At 46.2% G+C, this 14911-nt stretch overlaps 1 pseudogene across 1 annotated transcript in view; it reads left to right on the top strand.

Annotated features, from left to right (window-relative positions):
* LOC307175974 (large ribosomal subunit protein eL8-like) overlaps nt 1–5624 on the top strand; it is a 39258-nt pseudogene extending 33634 nt beyond the window's left edge. Inside the window, exon 5 of the transcript XR_013831787.1 lies at nt 5560–5624. The product of XR_013831787.1 is annotated as a large ribosomal subunit protein eL8-like (transcript). The remainder of the gene's footprint in view (nt 1–5559) is intronic.
* Nucleotides 5625–14911: the final 9287 nt, after the last annotated feature.

Genomic DNA, 14911 nt, shown 5'->3' with positions numbered 1-14911 from the left:
CTGCTGTACCCACCCTGGGCTGCCTATCTCTGACTTGTGTGAAAGATAAATAAACTTCTATCTTGTTAAAATTTCTTTTATCACAGACAAACACGATTCTAACTATAATAACAGCTTATGCTTATAGTATGCTTTATCAAAGCTAACTAAATGCCAGACACTCTTCTAAGTGGTTTGTATATATTGACCCATTTCAATCCTCACAACAACCCTATGATATAGGGTTGAAGCAAAGAGAAGTTCAGTGACTTGCCCAGGGTCACACAGCTAGAAGTGGCAGAGCCAGCAAACACACAGCTAATAGGAATCAGACATGAGAGTAAAACTCAGGTCTATCATACACCCAAGACTATAACAATTATACTATATGGCTTCTTTCATACTCAGTAAGATGTGGTGTGCTTTGTGGTTTTCCTTACCTAAACTTTACCTTCTGCTTTAATTCACAAAATGGAGGACTCCCAGCTGGCAGCCATTAGAAGGAAACCTACAGCTTCTCCAGAAGGTCAAAACAGCCTCTTAGGGCTCACCTCAGAGCCCTAACTCCTTAGTAAAACTTCCATAAGAAATGTCAAAAAGTTAATTATTTTAAAAAGCTTTCATGTAATCCTATTTGCTGTTTCTTCCATCACAAAATTGTTTTGCTTTTTTTTTAATCAGGTAGAATTCTATAATAAACAAAATTGGGCCATCCGTCCATCCATTCATTCAACAAACATGCAGCACCTGCTCTGAGCCAGATGCTCTCCCAGGTGCTGGGATACTGCAGCAATTGACAGACAAGGAGAGAGGAGGCAGATAATTAAACACACAAGAAAATATCAGGTACAAACAAACGCTACAAAGGAAAGACGTGTGCGGTGGAGGCTCTTTTAGGAAGGTTTCACCGAGGAAGAGATATTTGAGCTGAGACTCGGAAGTGAGAAGGAAGTTCCTTGAGAAGAGCAGGAAAGGGTCTTCCAGGCTGAGGGAACAGTGATTCCTTGGGGTCGGAATGAGTGTGGCATGTTCAAGGGACAGACAGAAACTCCATGGGACTGGTACATGAAGCAAAGGAGAGTGACATGAGGTGAGGTCAGAAAGTTTGGTGGCGTGAAAGCCAGATTTGGGGATTTTACTCTAAGAGATAGGGGAAGCTATTGGAGGGTTTTAGGCAGTATGGCAGACATTTGTCACTGGCTGGCCAGCATTCAAAAGCCCTTCTTATTTTGGGGAATCACAAAACTAATGGGAGGCAGGGTCCTAGTTCCAAGGCTTATAGAAATCGAAGGCAAGAGAAAGTATTTCCTCTCCTCTTCTGTGGCATACACAAGGCCAGCTGATGCTCCTACCTGGGACTTTGAAGCGTGAGGGCATGTCTCAAAGATTCAAGGTCAATTAGAAATTATTAAGGTGACAGTGGTACAGTCAGGAGTGCATGGGGATGAGTGTGCAAGGGCAGCAGAGTCCAGCATATGGTGACCAATGTCTACTGGCACCTGGATGCCCGTAAGTGTCCTGTGAAAAGGAATCAGGGGCCACATCCTCAATAAACCGTTCCAGGAGCTTCACTGTGCAAGCCTTGTTCTTTATGCTCTGAGTTCCACAGTCACTTTCAGTAAATTCTTCTTCTGTTTAAATGTCAACCAGTGCTGGTTTCTGTGGTTTGGAAGCAAGCATCTTGACTAGTACAGCAGGGGTGTGATGCAATCTGAAGCACATTTTCAAAAGATAACTGGCTACTAAGTGGAAAATAGATAAGAAGGGGTATCAGCCAGCGACCAGCCAGAAACAGAAATCAAAACACGTTACTTCAAGTAGAGGGGCTTTACTATAAAGAATTGCTTTCACAGGCATTAGAAGGCTGAAAGAGGAAAAGGAAAAGAAAAAAAGGAAGAAGGCAGTAATCCAGGGATTAATACTTGCAAGAAGAAACTCCTGCCTCCTAAGGCTGGAGAACAGGTGGTATTACCTGTACTAGGAGCTTGGCAGAGGGGCCCAGGGGGCTGGTGCTTGGATCTCTGAAGGAAGGCTTGCCCTGCTCAGACCTCTGAGGAGGAAGTGCTGGCTATCGGGCTTCCACCAAGGGGACCTCCCTGCCCGCCCTGCCGGGGCAACAGCTCCACAGGTGAGGCAGTGGGGCCTGACTGTTGACTGTTGGCAGCTGGGGCATGCTGGGAGCACTCAAAGTCTCTGGAAGCTGGGGCCAGTTATATGCTGCTACCGGAGCAATGCCGAAAAGCAGGAAGTGAAAATCAGGAAAGAAGAAGTCCCTTCTCCTTCCCCTCCACTTTTCTTTCTCCTTTTAATGCCTCACATTGCAGAACCTAACAGGAAGCCAGCTAGCTGGGAGGTGGGGAGATTTCGTTTGCATTATCCCAACCCCATATCGTAGAGAAGAGCTTAGAAGGGTATCCTGAAGACCAAGGGAAATACCCAGCACAGGAGCATCAAGTCCAGTTAGGAGGCCACTGCAGTCACCCAGTGGGGAGAAGATAGTGGCATGAGCTAGGGCACTGGCAGTGAAGGTGGCAAGAAACAGGGCAAGAAGACAGCACCCTTCGGCGCAGAGCTGCAGTTCCTGGTGCCATACTTGGTGTCACAGACGGATCTACCGATCTGTCACAGGCTCAGTTCTCCTGGCCAGTGGGCGGCTCGGTAGCTCAGGCTTGTCACACCTCCTGCCACCTCCCGCACACAGCTGCCTGTCCTCAGGATCAGGCGCGCATGTGCAAGGTGGTCCTCAAGGCCCTAAAGGAGCCAGCTGAGACCCTGACCTCATGCTATGGCTGGAGCAGCCCAAGAATGTCACCATCAAGGAAGGAAAGGCCCTTCCTTGGGGTAGGGCCTGTACTCAGCCCCTACCCCAAGGAAGAAGTGACCCAGTAGTTGAAGAAGTTCTGATTATTCAAATGAGTACAGTTCTCAGTTGCTTTGCTGTCTTTGAATATCACCTGGATCCAGAAACAGCTCTCCCTCCATCCCTAAGCATCATGCATTCCCTTCAGTGGGCAGCTCACTCTTCCCTGTACATATGACGGTTTCTTGAGAGTCAAACACATGTTCATGTTAAAGCCGTCATTATTAAGTTAAATGAAAAAAGATGGCAAGAAATTGATTTGAGATTAGAAATAGAATTGACAAGAATTTCCTCTGAGAGCTTAGATATGAATTTAATGTTAACATTATCAATACAGCACCTAGATGCTTGCTCTTTGGCAGGGGTAAGAGCCCCATAAGGGATGGAGAAGCACCCAGAGATGCAAGCGGAGAGAAGCTGTTAGCACCCCTAGGCCTGATGGGGTAGGGGAGGAAGCTGCAGTCAAAGGAAGAGGAGATGCCAGCGGAGGCTGAGTCACAAGTGGGACAAAGAGGGAATGGGGAAACAAATGCCCTGCCCACCCAGTCTTTCTTTCCTCTTACTCTCAACCTATTGCTGTACCTCCCAACCAGAAACCAGAGCGTCAGGGAGTCCAGATACTACAGTAGACGGAGACCAGCCTGCCAGGCATAGGGCAGGAGGGGCAAACAGAGAATACGCAACATATACATTATAGACAATGAATTTTTTTTCTACTTACTACATATATATGTATGGCCCTTGACTTACCTAAGGTAGTTTCTTTTCAATTATTTCATTTTATACTCAAAGGTTCTGTGACGGTTAATTTATGTGTCAACTTGACTAGGTCAGAGGGTGCCTAGACATGTAGTCAGACGTTATTCTGGGTGCTTCTATGGGGGTGTCTCTGGATGAAATTAACACTTGAAGGCCTGAATAGAACAAAAAGGCTGACTCTCCCTCAACTAAGAGGGAACTCCTCTCCCTGACTGCCTTGGACATGGAACGCCAGTTTTTCCCCTGCATTTGGACTTGAACATCACCTCTTCTTGGGCTTTGAACCTGCTGGCTTTGGAACTAGAAATACACCATCCGCTGTCCTGGGTCCTCAGCTTGCCGACTGCAGACCTGAGGACTGGTCAGCCTCCATAACTGAATGAGCCAGTTCCTTATACTAACTAAATCAATGAATCTCTCCTCTCTCTCTCTCTACTCTTGCTGGTTTTGTTTCTCTGGAGAACCCTGACTAATCCAAGTGCTTTGTGAGATAAGCAGGGCAGGTATTATCTTCAGAAACAAGCAAATATGACATTTTGGAAGCCTCAGGATAAAAATGAAAATATAGGTCTTAGCTCTCATTCTTTTGCCCTGTCTGTCTAAACCATACTTACTCTGTTTATAGAACTCTCAGTAGTGGCAAAGTTCCCCGTGATCGTTTTTATGCTTCTTTCTAAAATAGCATCTACCCACTCACCCAAGTAAGACCTTGAAACTCCCTTTTTCTCTTTTCCCTGTCTAAAGTTGTTACCAAACTTTCCAAATGTCTCTTTGATGTGTTCTCTTCCATATTTCCCCACGATTTAGGCCCTCCCCTTTTCTTCCCTGGAATAATCACACATTTGTAACTGTGCCTAATTACACGTTTGTGTATTTGCTGCTGAGATTGGTCTCCCACACCAAGCTCAGGTCCACAACCCACTGTTGTGACTCTAGTTCTCGCCATACACAGAAGTCTCAAAATATTTGTTGTTGGGTTAACCAGTCTTCCTGTCAAGTCTCTTACTCTCTCTAATCATACTGCCAAGAGTGAACTTTTAATATGCCAGTCTGATCTCTCCACTTTTCTGTCTAAAAGCTCCCTTCAGTTTAGCAGAAGTTACAAACTAGAGGCCCGTGGCCTCCTCTAAGGATGTTTTGTTTTAGCTCCCACAATGGTTGTTTGTTTTTTTTTTCAATTTGGAAAAATTGCCAACTGAAAAAACTCTGGGTCTGTCTGATAAAAATCAGGAATTCCAGCTCTTCTCGACAAGATTTGGTAACCTGGGCATGTTTCAATGTCTTATCCTGGCTTCTAGGGCCTTTGACTGTCTCACCCAACCTGCAGTTCCTCCTTCAGTGCCTCCTGGGCTCCAGATCTACGCAGGTTGTTTACAGGAGACAGTGTGCCTTCTCTCCTTGGTGCTTTTGTCCTGGGAAGTCTCAGATGCTCTTCTGACCAATGTCCGCATCTCATCATCTACCCTCAGAATCTCACTCAGCCTGCAAGACCTCGCTTAGCTCACCTCTGGGAAGGCTTCCTCCCTGACAGTAGTCATTCCTCCTTAAAGTACAACTCATAATGTTTGGGAATTTTTTGTGCCCTGCATGGCCCCTTTCACCAGATTAAAGTACCTATACAATCACGTCTCTTCTGAGTGTTAAATTGCTCACAGCCTCCCTTAGCCAGTTACTGGGAACTCCGGTCACCCACATTTGAAAAAGGCAACAGGAAATCCTCATCAGTGTCCTGGTATGCCCCTATTTTCCATGTGGCTGATTCTGTTACTACCCTACAGGGTTGCTAGTGAAAGTTGGCTTTGTAAAACGGTGTTTGAGATGATGGTCTTGCAAGTTAATATTCCTCATTGGCCAAGCAGTCCTCTGAGAAAAGATGACTTCATTCCTTCAGTGTTGTCCTCAGTTAAAATGTTTCTCTGGCTCTTTAACTTACAATCTTGTGTTTTCTCTTTCTCTCAAAGCTTACCCTCCCTACCAGGCTGGCTGGGACATGAGGGGCTTCCCAGGGACTCCCCCTTTGCTCCTGGTAAGTTCCTCGCTGAAGCCTTTTCCTCCTCTCTCACCAGGGGACCTCAGTAGGGACCATCCCATTTATCAGAGAGGTTATAATAACATTGAACCTCACAAGGGAGAGGGTCCAATTCTCTATGCCTCCCTTCCCAGGAGGCTCCTGGTCTCCTATGCAAAATATCCTTTCTCCCCAGCAAACTGGCCCTATACATCATGACACTTGAGAGGGCCAGGCTTTCTCATGCTACAAAGAATATTCTATAACTTTCTTTCTCCAGAGCAAAGGGTACCTTCTTTCCTACATTTACACAAAGTGGGGAAACGATCCAGGTGATTCTTCTCCAAACAAAGACTTGCTCCAAGGTGACTGGTGTCTTCTAACTGGAAAGCAGGCTCTGGCAACTTTGTGAACCTGACTTTTCCTGATTAGAGTTTTCTAAGTTACACCTTGTCTTAGGTGGATTCCCTGTAAAAGAGATCAGAAATTGAGACCTGCACGTAGAGTTTTTTACACAGTGTTCTCAGGAACAATGCCTATAGGGAAGTGAGCAAAGCAAGACTGGGCAAAGTAAGGAGTTGCACTGTGATGCAATTGCAGCAGAGGCCTCAGCTGATCCCACCAGGACCTGAGGGCTGGGGCAACCCGTCAGTGCCAGCACCAGTGGCGGCAAGGAGGCTGGCCATTGTACCCTCTCAATGACCAGTCATTGCCCAGTCATGGGATGTGGACTGTCCCAGCCTTAGAGGACATAACCTTGGAGGAAGCAGCTCCCAACAGTCAAGGGCAATTCCCAAGGTGGACTCATCTATGAGCCTTTAACATTAACACACTCCCTATACATGGGAGCAAAGTGTCTCAGTCTTGAAGGGGGGACCTGCCAGTGCACCAGTGTCCACTCTACACCTATCCAGGCACAATTTACCTACAGCTCTGTCTCCTCCCCTGTACTCTAAGCACCTTGAAGACAGAAACCAGGTGTGCCCAACAGGGTCCTTGAAATAAAGTATCCACTCAATTAGTCACTAGCAGATTAATGAATAAATGCATACATGAATGAGTAAATATAAGCCCAATGACTCTGTAATAAACTGTTATTGGTTGCACTTATGCATAACTTTATATATGCAAATTATTCTGCTAAAAATATGTTATAAATATGTAAGTGTTGCAGGCAATAATTTCTAATAAAACCTGTCATCAAAATGAATTAATAATTTAGTGGGCACAAACTAGGAGCATGATCCTGCATTAGTCAACTTTCCCAGAATGCATTTACCTTAATAATAGAACTATTTAAAGGTTTCAGAGCTGGCATCTTTTTTTTTTTTTTTTAAAGAGTTGTTCCCAGGCTTCCCTGGTGGCGCAGTGGTTAAGACTCTGCCTGCCAATGCAGGGGACACGGGTTCGAGCCCTGGTCCGGGAAGATCCCACATGCCACGGAGCAGCTAAGCCCATGTGCCACAACTACTGAGCCTGCGCTCTAGAACCCATGAGCCACAACTACTGAGCCCATGTGCCACAACTACTGAAGCCCTCGTGCCTAGGGCCCGTGCTCCACAACAAGAGAAGCCACCGCAATGAGAAGCCTGCGCACCGCAACAAAGAGTAGCCCCTGCTCGCCTCAGCTAGAGAAAGCCCGCGTGCAGCAATGAAGACCCAACACAACCGAAAATAAATAAATAAATTTTTAAAAAAAGAATTGTTCCCTTTTTTTAATTAATGATTGCTTTTATTTATTTATTCATTTTATTTTTGGCTGCGCTGGGTCTTCGTTGCTGCACACGGGCTTTCTCTAGTTGCGGTGAGTGGGGGCTACTGTTCGTTGCGGTGCGCAGGCTTCTCATTGCGGTGGCTTCTCTTGTGGAGCACGGGCTCTAGGCGCGTGGGCTTCAGTAGTTGTGGCATGCAGGCTCAGTAGTTGTGGCGTGCAGACTCAGTAGTTGTGGTGCATGGGCTTAGTTGCTCTGCAGCATGTGGGATCTTCCTGAACCAGGGCTCAAACCCGTGTCCCCTGCATTGGCAGGCAGATTCTTAACTACTGTGCCACCAGGGAATTCCTCAGAGCTGGCATCTTAATTCATCTCTTAAATTGCTTTTTAGACCCTCTACTTTGTTAGATAAATCTCTGCTCGTCATGCCTAAATCCTGCTTTCATTATATAGTGTTTCCAAAGTTTATTGAGTATTTTATCCTTGCTATATCATATGTTTGATCTTGGCTGTTTTTGCATCTCTTCTGATGTTTGTAATTTTCTTAGCAGTAGTCCAATTTCACATGGACATTTATTGGTTTAACTCTCCAGAATAGCAGCTCCCTTCTTCTGAGAAAAGCTCCACCAAAGCCCCATCTGACCCTAGTGGGTGGGAGCTGACAATCATAGAACCCTGCCCCTAGGCCACAGTGATTGGCCCAGGGTTGAATGCATGACCCAAGCTGGGCCAATCATGGTTCTTCCTTGGGAACTTTTTTTACCTTGGGAACAAGAGGTAAAGAAGAGGGCTTTTTCTTCTCCACTTGTGGAGTTTCTTGCTAGGCTGGGAGCACAGGGCTACTAGAGGCCAACCTCAACCCCATAAAGGAAACTTCCTGCAATGGGAGAAATGATATCAACCCAAGGAGAGAAACAGGGTGAAAGGTGAAGAATCCTGAGACCTTTCAAATCCTTGATTCCAGGACCTAAAATCTCAGAGATTCTCTGTTTCCTGAGCCCCACAGCTTAGTTGTCAAATTCATCCTTCATTCTGGAAGCCATCTCAGTTGGCTGCCAAAAATCTCCCTTTTAGCTTAACCTAGTTTAAGTTGTGTTTTATCACTTCCTTCTCCAGAGAGTTCTCTCCACCCCCTCCACCCCCTCTCCCCACACACGTTTGCTAGGATCCATTTGTAGAATTCATTGGATTTAAAGATTAATCTGAATACTAACCTTGTAAACCTTGAGTTGTCAAGGCAGGCCACCTATTCCAAATGATACAGCATAGAGTTAAGAGCATCAGCTCAGGAGCCTCACGTTCATATCCTGACTTCAGCACCAACCAGCTAAGTGACTTTGGGTAAGGTAGGTAAATTGTCTGTGCCTTAGCTTCTCATCTGTACAATTGCAAAATTAAAGGGTCATTGTGCCCTTAAATGGGATCATATCTTTTTAAAATGAGGTTATATCTTTAAAGCCTTAGGCCAGCACCTGACATATCACAAAGAACTCAGTAAATATAACTATAATGGTCTTTTTTCTGTCTTGTCATTTTCTCTCTTGTCATGGCACAATCACCCTGTGGGATTCAGTACATATTGATTCAATCCAGAACCTCACATTTCTTTCATTTTTACTTTCAGATTGTTAAATAAATGTTTATCTTTGACATTTCAAGGCCTTTCTGTTGGACCACATTCTACATCCTTTTCTTTTTGCCAATGGTTCAATCCCGTTTTTTGCTCTTTGGTATTTCTTCTCAGTTCTTTTTCACAATATCTCCTATTCCTATCCCCCAACAGCATTCTCTTCCTTCCTTATGAAATGCTCCTTATTATACCCACACACTGGAACATTCCTACTACAAGGAGCAATTTGCTGAGTGTTTATTTTCTCTGGAATCATCTCTCTTTTATGGAAGCAGGGTTATTTATCAACCTATGATGGAGCTCTTCCTGGTTTGGTTAGGGCCTGCTGCAAACTGCCCCTGTCATCACAAAGCCCTGTAATAATGCTTTTTTTGGCCAGGACACAAACCACAGTCAAAAAGGTCTTCCTGAGTTCTGAAGGTCAAGCAGTTAGAATTTTCTCAGGCTTTTGGAAGAGTGGAAGCAAGACCTTTCCTCAGGGAGCATATGGGTTTTTTTTATTATTATTATTAATTAAGTAAGTAATTTATTTTTGGCTGTGTTGGGTCTTCGTTTCTGTGCGAGGGCTTTCTCTAGTTGCGGCGAGCGGGGGCCACTCTTCATCGCGGTGCGTGGGCCTCTCACTATCGCGGCCTCTCTTGTTGCGGAGCTCAGGTTCCAGACGCGCAGACTCAGTAGTTATGGTTCATGGGCCCAGTTGCTCCGTGGCATGTGGGATCCTCCCAGACCAGGTCTCGAACCCGTGTCCCCTGCATTGGCAGGCAGATTCTCAACCACTGCCCCACCAGGGAAGCCCAGGGAGCATATGTTAGTCATGCTTTAGGTAAGTCATGGACTTACAATTGGTGGCACCTGGGTTCTAGTCCTGGGTCTGTGACCTCCTGTTGGGGTACCTGAACTATGGGAGCCTCAATTTCCTCACGTGTAACATGAGTTTACAGCAGAATTACCCTGACTTCTTGTGAAAATGGAAATGAAACAATTTGGCAGCTTGTGAATTGCAAGGTGCTGCATAAATGGGAGATTCTATTAATGCAAATATTGGCAAGAACTCACAACATATAAAGCAGGGGATAGTTCTCTTTAATTTACTTTGCACAGTGCTGTGTGCAGACAGGATGAATTGGGGTCACTTTGGTGAAGAGCCACACTTAGGGTCTTCCTGAGTAAGGCAGACAAAGTGAAGTGCTCACGTCCACAGTCCTCTTAGAAGTTCCAGAGAAAAGACACAACAAGGAATAATTTCAATTTGTGGACTGCTGTGGGAAAAGGTTTTAGAAAGAACATAAAATAACCCATGTCACAGCCTCTCCAACAGGCCTTCCCTAATTCCACTTCCTCTGCCATCATTCCTGGATCCCCATCCTCGCCCAGCCAGGCCTGTTGGGGTCATCTGGAAACTCTCTTTCTCCATGTGGCTCAAGTGATACAGAATTTTCTAGTGCCCACATCCAGCCCCACCTCTCTCCCCTCTGTTCAGTTGTTATATAGGCTCAGATTTTCCCCGCCTGCAATATGCGGATAGTTAAATCCATAGCACAGGCATCGACAGGACGCTGCGGGAACACAGACAGGTGACTAACACAGCCTGCGGAAGTGGAGACAACTTCACAAGGAAGCTAATTTTAGAGCTAAATCCTAGAGGTGAAGGAGGTGTTACCACCAGGTATAGGGTTGGGAAGGAACCGCATTCCCAGCACCCCACAGAGGGACCAGTGATCCATTTGAGCTTGCTGCCTTCAGAAAGCAGTAGGTAGCTGATCCTGGCTGGCGCGAGAGCTGCATGGGGCGGGGCGAGGAAGGACCTTGTAATGCTAAAGCTGATGGCCGAGGAGAGGTCCACTGGAATCCCGGCCAGGCCTGCCTGCAACCCCTCCAGCCCCATAGCTGCCCCTGACACTGGGAAGAGGCATCACTTTTCTGTCCCCAATAATAGGTGATTTTATTTGATGCTCTTTCAGCCAAGCCTTTGATAGGAGTGAAAAAACCTTTCAAGGTGAGCTCCCTGATCAGTCTTTTGAGACATTAGGGTAGATTCATCTCCCCCATCTCTTTTATTTTTAAAAAATATATATTTATTTATGTATGTATTTATTTATATGGCTGTGCTGGGTCTTAGTTGCAGCATGTGGGACCTTTGTGGCCACGTGTATGGTTTTCAGTTGCAGCATGTGGGATCTAGTTCCCTGACCAGGGATGGAATCCAGGCCCCCTGCATTGGGAGCGCGGCATCTTAACCACTAGACCACCAGGGGAGTCCCTCCTGCATCTCGTAACCTCAGCATCTAGCATGAGCCCTCCTGTAGTCTTACTCTCTGGGGACAGAGGGCCTCCTATGCAAATAAGACTCTGGTGGCCTGCTGTGACAGCCCAGAGTTGCCATGGCCAGTGTTCAGATCAGGGTTTCAAGTCTTCCACTACTATGTACTAGCTGTAAACTGGAGACAGCTACTTCTCCCTGCCTCAGTTTCCACATTGGTTAAAGGGCTTTTGCAAGAATTAGATCATGTGTGGGATTCTCTGTCCCCACATCCTGATTCTTTCCCAGTGATCCTTATCTTAATGAAAGACATCACCATTCACTCAATTACTAAGACAGAAACCTGAGGGTTGTTCTTAACTAATCCTTCTCGCTAATACCCATCAACAGGCCCTGTCAATTCTGCTTCCAAAGGACTTCCCTGGCGGTCCAGGGGTTAAGCCTTTGCCTTCCAATGCAGGGGGTGTGGGTTCGATCCCTGGTCGGGAAGCTAAGATCCCACATGCCTCGAGGCCAAAAAAACAAAACATAAAGCAGAAGCAATATTGTAACAAATTCAATAAAGACTTTAAAATTGGTCCATGTCAAAAAAAAAAAATCTTAAAGAATTCTGCCTCCAAAATATACCCTTTCTGTCTCCACTTCTACCTCCTCCTTAGTCCCAGTCGACACCAGCTCTCATTTGAGTACTGGACTGTTGCTATAGTCTCCCAACTGCTTTTCTTACTTCCACCCATCATCTATACCAGATAGCCAGAGCAATTGTTTTAAAATGTTATTCAGGTTAATTCCCTGGCGGTCCAGTGGTTAGGACTCCATGCTTCCAGGGTAGGGGGCACGGGTTCGATCCCTGGTTGGGACTAAGATCCCACAAGCCACAAAAAAAAAAAAGTTAAAAGGTAATCAGATGTATCACACCGCAGCTGAAGACTCTCCAGCGGTATCCATCTCACTTACAGTAAACTCCAAAGTCCTTATCATGGCCTACAAGGCAGCATGTGAGTTGGCCTCTGCCTTCCTGTGCCCCGTCCCCCTTGCTCCTTGCCATCCATCCCCACTAGTCTTTGGACAATTCCTAGAACGTGGTCAGTGCCAAGTTCTTTCACACCTTAAGAACTTTGTTCTTGCCCTTCCCTCTGCCTTGAAATACACATTCCCTGGTTTTTCATGTATCTGGCTCCTTCTTGGCTGAAATGTGCCCTCTTTGGGTGGCCTGTCCTGTCTTCTTGTCTAGAATAAGTCCCTCCATTTTTCTCTATAACCGTACTCCTTTCCTCATAGACTGATCACAGCTTATCATTACTTATTTACTTACTTGCTTTCATAGATCAGGCTCACTTGGAATAGATCCTGAGAAGAGGATTCAAGTGCAGTGATTTATTAAGGAAATTCTCCCAGGGGAAATGAGTAAGGGTGTGGGGGAAGCAGAACGGGGATGGGGAAGAAGGCAAATAAAGGTGAGATTCCATAAGGTAAAGTCCCCAAAATTTCAAATAAGGGACAGGTCCAGCCTCAACCTGGTCCTATAGGGGAGTTCTGCAGTGCAAATCCTGCCTCTGAGCTTATCCCACCTTGAAGCAAATGAGCAGCATGTTCACATTCCTGCTCCAATCAGTCATTAGCTAAGGGTGACTAGGGGAGGGGTCAACTCCCAATCACTTTTAACTCCCTCCAGTTGCCCAAGAGCAGGCTGCTGGAGACTGGCAGGCGTGGCCATCACAGCGAATGCACACAGGAGCCAGGGCAGAGGCACCCAGAAATACTGTAAGGGATCCCAGGGAGCAAGGCTGGGATAGTACTGGCTGCACTTGCTTATTGACTGCATCCCACGCTAGAAAGGAAGCCCCAGAGCAGATACCTCATCTTCCTGTTTACTGTTATATCCCTAATGTCATTTGCATAGTACCTGCCACATAGCTGATAATCATTACATTTTTCAAATGAGTGAATGAATGAATGAAGTTCCTGGTACAGTGTGGCATAGAGGGAATGTTCAATTAATATTATTGGAAACAACATGAATCTATATGCGTTTTCAGCTTGCTCTTAGGTTTCCGATCAATAGAGAGGGATGCTTAGGCATGTGGCTTCAGAAACATGGGCTATCAAAAGAGAGAAAAAAGTCAGCTCTGGAAAGAGAGAGACTGGCCCTGGAGAAAACATCTGAGCTATTTTTTTTAAGATTTATTTATTTATTGGCTGCATTGGGTCTTCCTTGCTGTGCACAGGCTTTCTCTAGTTGTGGTGAGTGGGGACTTCTCTTCCTTGCGTTGTGTGGGATCCTCATTGTGGTGGCTTCTCTAGTTGTGGAGCACAGGCTCTAGACGTGCAGGCTTCAGTAGTTGCAGCACGCAGGCTCAGTAGTTGTGGCTCATGGGCTCTAGGCGTGTGGGCTCAGTAGTTGTGGCACATGGGCTTAGCTGCTCCGTGGCATGTGGGATCTTCCCAGACCAGGGATCGAACCCTTGTCCCCTGCATTAGCAGGCAGATTCTTAACCAGTGCCCCACCAGGGAAGTCTGAACATCTGAGCTATTAATAATAGAAATCTCAAGTGTAGTTGGAGGCATGTAATAGTGGTGTGGCAGGGGATGGATGGACCAATCCTGCAGTTAGAACAAGGAAAGCCTAGCTGCCAGACAATTGCCCAAGTCAGGAAGTAATAGCTTCGGGTTCTAGCAGCACAGGATATGATCTCATGCAGGACCTCAGGGCCTCGGTGGAACAGGCTTGGATTCAGAACAAACGTTTGGTCCTGACAGGGCATGGGAGCACTGGGCTCAGACAATAAGGCAAAAGCCCAGGCCCATAGACTGTTAGGCACCTCAAAGGGGAAGGAGCAGTGACACTTTCTGGTCGCCCAAGCTATTGACAGTTATATCTGTTAGAATTCCAAACCTAGAGTGATCAACTCATCTCAGGACCTCCCTCAGTCCTGGGCAAACCAGGACAGTTGGTCACCCTACTGCAAGGAAGAGAAACTGTGACAGCTTGGGTTGCCTGAGGGGAGACTCTGAGACAGAGATCATCTGGCAGCAGCTGTATCAGGAAGTGGTCTTGGGATCACCACCTAAGGAAGAGAAGAGATGGAAGCAGGAGGGGGCAGGGGGAGGAGCTGGGCTGAAATGCAGTCTCAGTGTGATCCCCAGCCAACCCCACAGAGTGCTCTGAGGCTGGGATGGTCCTTCAGACTTGCCCTGAGTTTAGTGTTGCCATATTTAGCACATAATAATAGAGGATGGCTAGTTAAACTTGAATTTCAGATAAACAGTGACTATATTTTTTTAATATAAGTGTGGCTCCTACAGTACTTGCAACATACTTATACTGAAAAAATTATTCACTGTTGATCTGAAATTGTCTGAGCATTGTGTATTTTCTCTGGCAATCCCACTTGAGCTGGGACGAGGGGCCAGGTCTTTCCGCCCTATGTTGACCAATCTCTGGATTCAGACTGCCCCAGTGCAAGGGGTGTGACCTTGGGTTATGAGCCTCTCTTCAGCTGAGGCAGTTCTGAGGCAGGCTGACAGCTGAGCACGGCCTGCCAGCAACCCACTCAACAGCTGACAAAATAAATCCTTCAGACTTGAAAGGGAAATTAGAGAGCCCATCACAGTGTCTCCGACAGAAACAGACTCTCGATAACCTCTTTACTGGAATGTACTGGAAGAATATTGTGTTCGCATAATCAACTGGAGGGCTAGA

The sequence above is a fragment of the Stenella coeruleoalba genome, assembly GCF_951394435.1.
Source record: "Stenella coeruleoalba genome assembly, chromosome: 17".
In the NCBI taxonomy this organism is placed as follows: Eukaryota; Metazoa; Chordata; class Mammalia; order Artiodactyla; family Delphinidae; genus Stenella; species Stenella coeruleoalba.
This window is presented reverse-complemented; position numbering and strand designations above follow the sequence as displayed.